General features: G+C 38.6%; 1 non-coding gene across 1 annotated transcript; it reads left to right on the forward strand.

Moving 5' to 3' along the window:
* Window positions 1-217: 217 nt before the first annotated feature.
* On the forward strand, window positions 218-324 carry LOC128290695 (small nucleolar RNA R71). The gene has a single exon (XR_008280483.1). It is a non-coding gene; the product is annotated as a small nucleolar RNA R71 (small nucleolar RNA).
* Window positions 325-5,819: the final 5,495 nt, after the last annotated feature.

A 5,819-nucleotide genomic window follows, 5' to 3' on the forward strand; every position in this document is an offset into this window, starting at 1 on the left:
CATGGTGACTGAATCGATGTTATAAACGTCGGCTATTTTCGTTGGCTTTGTCCTCATGACTTGCCACTGATAATTATTCGGTGACATCTCTTCTATAAATTCATAAGCATCTTCAGGTGTCTTATTATTGATGGTTCCGCCAGTGACTGCGTCAACCATTTGTCGAGTCGAATGATTCAGGCCATTATGAAACGTTTGAACCTATAGCCAGAGTGGTAACCCATGGTGAGGGCATATTCTCAAGAGGTCTTTGTATCTCTCGCATGCATCGTAGAGTGTTTCTAAATCCATCTACACAAAAGAAGAGATATCATTACGTAATTTAGCTGTTTTAGCCGGTGGAAAATATTTTAATAAAAACTTTTCGGTCATTTGTTCCCAAGTAGTGATTGACCCCCATGGTAACGAATTCAACCACTGTTTAGCTTTATTTCTCAATGAAAAATGGAATAACCGAAGGTGAATGGTGTCATCAGAAACGCCATTAATTTTAAATGTATCACATAGTTCCAAAAAGTTTGCCAAGTGAGCATTGGGATCTTCGTCCTGCAAACCATCAAACTGAACAAATTGATGTATCATTTGAATTGTGTTAGGTTTCAGTTCAAAAGTATTTACAGCTACAGCAGGTCTAACTATGCTTGATTCAGTTCCTGTTAAAGAAGGTTTAGCATAATCATACTTAGTGCACGGAGCAGGATTTTGATTAATAGCAATCGCAGGAGGTAGCAGATTTTCTTGGTTTTCAGCTATCTCCTCGGTTGTGGTAGAAGTATCGTCCTCTTGCTCTTCCTCTATGTATCGTAAGCTTCACCTTTTTTCTCTCCAGTTTCTGCGAACTGTGCGATTGATCTCACTATCAAACAGTAATTCCTGACAGGTTTCTTCTAGTCATAAACTAGAAAAACCTGTTAGAAGAAAATAAATGAAGAATTAGAAAAAAAATAAAAAAATTAAAATGCAATAAAAGTAAAATGGCTAAAGTAATAAAAATCGTGTGTTCCTAATATCCTAGTTCCCCGGCAAGGGCGTCAAAAACTTGTTACGTGATATTCACGATAGGTTTTAAATATTTATAATTAATCGTTCTTGGAACTAACTATTAGCACGATGAAGGTAAGTGTACCTATCGAACAGTAGTATAGCTTTAGCAAGACCGGATTATCGAACCCAAAGGAACCATGAGTACTAGTATTTACTTCCTTTTTATTATCTAGCCTAAAAATTAAGAGGTTTGGTTATCTAAACTAATCACTAAACTAAGAATGCACAAAGAGAAATTGGGGAAAAGCTTTTGGGAAAATTTGATTGATTAAGACGATACCCAAGGAAAATGCACCTAAACGTCACTTGTTATTTGACTCTGAATCAGACGATTTATTCATTTGACTTGATCTGTAGAAATCCCTAAGTTATATTATTATCTCTCTCGAGACTAATAATGTTTAACCCTAGGTTGATAATTAAAATCTCTTTCTAATTAACACCCTAGAATTACATTAACTTGATCTATGGATTCCCTTATTAGGTTTCACCCTAATCCGGCAAAATCTTGTCACCCTATCTCTAGGCGTGCAATCAACTCTGCTTAATTATGACAAATTTACTATTAGACAGGGTCTATTCCTCCTCTGAATAAGAGCGTTAACTCGAATCAATATCCTGGAATATTAAAACAAGAATTCAGAACACATAGTTAAGAACAAGTCAAATATTTATCATACAATTCAGATAATAATAACAAGATCTGTCTTAGGTTTCATTCCCCTTATGTATTTAGGGGGTTTAGTTCATGATTATGGAAGAAAACATCTCAGAAGAATAATGAATACAAAACATAAAGAAAACCCAAAACCCCTGAATGGAAATTGAAGGGAGATCTTCAGTCTTGATGATGAATCTGGCTTCTGAAATGGACCAATCGGCTTCCCTTGAGTAATTCCTTGCCTCCTACTCTCCGTCCCCCTTCCTAAGTGCCTCCTTAGGTGTTTAAATAGGCTTTAGAATGCCTAAGAGCCCTCAAAATTGGCCTTTTCTGAATAGGGCTATACTTGGGCTCGACAGGGACATGCCCGTGTGCGATTACTCTAGCCCATGGTCAAGGCTGTTGAATAGGCACGGGCGTGTAGTCTACCCATGTAATTCATGCTTCAATCCTACCAAAGAGACACAGCCATGTGACACACCCGTGTAAGGAAGTCCAGGCCATGTTAATTTCCCATGTGGGTCCATTTTCTCCGTTTTTAGCCTATTTCTCGCTCTTTTTACTCTCTTATGCTCACCTAAGTATAAAACATGGTATTAAAGAATTAGGAGCATCGAATTCACCAAATCTAAGGAGAAATCATCTAGTAATATGTTAAGCATGCGATAAAAATATGTATAAATTATGATTTATCAGGGTGAAATCACATGAGATGGGTCCAATCTATATCTACACAACATAGATACATGGAAGACATCGTGAATCATTTCTAATTCGGATGGCAGTGCTAAGTGGTAGGCTAACGGTCCAACTATCTTAGTAATCTCCCAGGGTCCAATAAACGTTGGACTCAGTTTGCCTTTTCGACCAAGTCTCAAGTCCTTTTCTATGGAGATACTTTCAAGAACACTTTGTCTCCAACTTGAAATTCAATCTCTTTCCTTTTCAAATCAGCATATGACTTTTGCCTATCCAATGCCGCTTTCAAAAAATTACGTATCACTTTAACATTTTCTTCAGTTTCCTTGATCAAATCAACTCTATGAATCTGGTGTTCTTTGAGTTCAGTCCAGTACAATGGTGACCGGCATGTTCGGCCATACAATGCCTCATAAGGTGCCATTTTTAAACTCGTCTGGAAACTATTGTTATATGCAAATTCCACCAATGGTAAATATTTTTCCCGACTGCATTGAAATTCAAGGACACAACACCTTAACATGTCCTCGAGAGTCTGAATCATCTGCTCAGGCTGACCATTAGTCTGTGGGTGGAATGCCGTACTAAAACTCAACTTTGTACCCAAGGCTTCTTGCAACTTCTTCCAAAATCTGGAAGTGAATCTTGGATCCTTATCTGAAATGATCGACAATGGTACCCCGTGTAGTCTCACAATCTCGGATATGTATAAGTTGGCCAATCTGTCAAGAGAGAAATCTGTCAGTACAGGAATAAAATGAGCCGACTTCGTTAGTCTATCAACTATAACCCAAATAGCATCTTTCTTCTTCAATGTTAACAGCAATCCTATCACAAAATCCATAGTAATTCTGTCCCATTTCCATTCGGGGACCATCACGGGTTGTAATAAACCCAAAGGCACTTGATGTTTAGCCTTGACCTATTGACATATCAAGCATTTCGACACGACCTCAGAGATATCTCTTTTCATACCATTCCATCAGTACATGGTCTTCAAGTCATTGGACGCCTTAGTACTTCCCGGGTGAATAGACAGACGACTATCATGTGCCTTTTGCAAAGTTTTCCGAATAAGCTCATCATCTTTGGGTACAAAGACCCTATCTCGAAACATCAAGCAACCAATAGAGTCAACCCAGAAGTCTGATTCAACGTCTCTCTCACATTGTGCTCTCTTGGCCTGCAAGTCACTATCATTGATCTGAGCTACGTAAACTTCTTGGAGAAATGTCGGTCTAGCTCTTAACTTAGCCAAAATCAAACCATCATCAGATAACACCAAATGAGTGTTCATAGCCCTCAATGCAAACAAGGATTTCCTACTCGAGGCATCAGCGACTACGTTCGCCTTTCCCGGGTGGTAATCAATTATCAGCTCATAATCTTTAATCAATTCTAACCATCTTCGTTGTCTCAAATTTAATTCCTTTTGAGTTAGCAAATACTTCAAACTCTTGTGATATGTGAATATACTATAAGTTTCACCATACAAATAATGTCTCCAAATCTTCAAGGAAAATACAATGGCAGCTAGCTCTAAGTCATCTGTTGGATACTTTTTTCTCGTGCGGCTTTGGTTGCCTTGAAGCATATGCTATTACTTTGCCCTCTTGCATAAGCACGCAACCCAGTCCATTTAAGGACGCGTCACTATAAACCATGAATTATTTTCCCAGTTCGAGTTGCACTAAAACTGGAGCTTCGGTCAGTAATGTCTTCAATTTCTCAAAACTCTACTGACACTTCTCTGACCACTCAAACTTAACTTCTTTTTGTAGCAATCTCATCAAAGGAGTCACAATCATCAAAAACCCTTTTTACGAAGCATCGATAGTAACCAGCTAAGCCTAAAAAGCTTCTAACCTCGGTTACATTTTTCAACGGCTTCAACTTAACAATAGCAGATATCTTATTTGAATCAACTCGGATGCCATCACCCGACACAATGTGACTGAGGAATCCAACCTCTCAGAGCCAAAACTCACTCTTGCTAAATTTAGCATACAACTATTTGTCCCGTAAGATCTATAAAACCATTCTCAGATGTTCCACATGCTAAGTCTCATCCGTGGAATAAATCAGATGTAATCAATAAACACAACAACAAACTTGTCTAAGTATGGCCGGAGTATCCTATTCATCAAGTTCATAAATACAGTCGGTGCATTTGTCAACCTAAAAGGAATCACAAGAAATTGATAATGGCCATACCTCGTTCTAAAAGCAGTCTTAGGTACATCTGGCTCTTTTACTCGCAACTGGTAGTAGACGTATCTCATATCTATCTTAGAAAACACAGTGGCTCCCTTCAATTTATCAAACAAGTCGTCAATCCTAGGCAATAGATACTTGTTCATGATGGTTACCTTGTTGAGTTGTCGGTAGTCTATACATAATCTCATCGAACCATCTTTCTTTTTCACGAATAATACGGAAGCACCCCAAGGCAAAAAGCTTGGTCTTGCGAAACCCTTATCCGTCAATTCTTGCAACTGTGCTTTTAACTCTTTCAACTCGGTTGGTGCCATCCTATATGGAGCAATAAAAATAGGAGCTGTCCATGACACCAGCTCAATACCAAACTCTACTTCTCTAATGGAAGGTATCCGGGTAGCTCTTCCAGAAACACATCTAGATACTCGCATACTATCTGTACCAATTCCAACTTTAACTCAGATTCTTTTATATTCAACACGAAAGCAAGGTAGGCTATATATCTTTTTGTCATATACCTTTGAGCCATCATTGAGATAATCACAACCCGCGGAGTATCCAACTCACTTGAATCAATTTGGAGAATCTCACTATTTGAGCATTTCAATTCGATATACTTACTACCACAATTTACAATCATATCATGCACAACTAACCAATCCATGCCAAGTATTACATCAAACTCATCGAATGGAAATAACATAAGGTTAGCCTGAAAACAATGACCTTGAATCGTTAAGGGATAATTCTTATAGATTTTATCAACTAGGACTGACTTGCCTAGAGGGTTTGACACCTTAACCACAAATTCTGTAAGTTTTACAGACATGTTCATGCTAGACACCAATTTCATGCAAATGTACCAATGAGTTGATCTTGGGTCAATCAAGGCAATAACATGTACATCATGAAGAGAGAATGTACCCGTAATGACATCAGGAGCAGAGGCTTCCTCCCTAGCGTATATCGCGTAAGTTCTCACCGGGGCCCAAGTTTCTGGTTTTGCAGTTGTGTCCTTAGCAACATTTCGACTGCCATTTGCACTTCCAGGATGTTAGGGTGGGGTACCTCTAGAATTAGGAGCATTAGACTTTAGGGTTAGATCCACCTCTTTATCAACTCGTTCCGGGTAGTCTTTAAGGAAGTGGTCAAGAGAACCACATCTGTAGCATGTACCAATCCTCTTTCGACACTCACC

Source organism: Gossypium arboreum, chromosome 3, assembly GCF_025698485.1.
Source record: "Gossypium arboreum isolate Shixiya-1 chromosome 3, ASM2569848v2, whole genome shotgun sequence".
Taxonomy (NCBI): Eukaryota; Viridiplantae; Streptophyta; class Magnoliopsida; order Malvales; family Malvaceae; genus Gossypium; species Gossypium arboreum.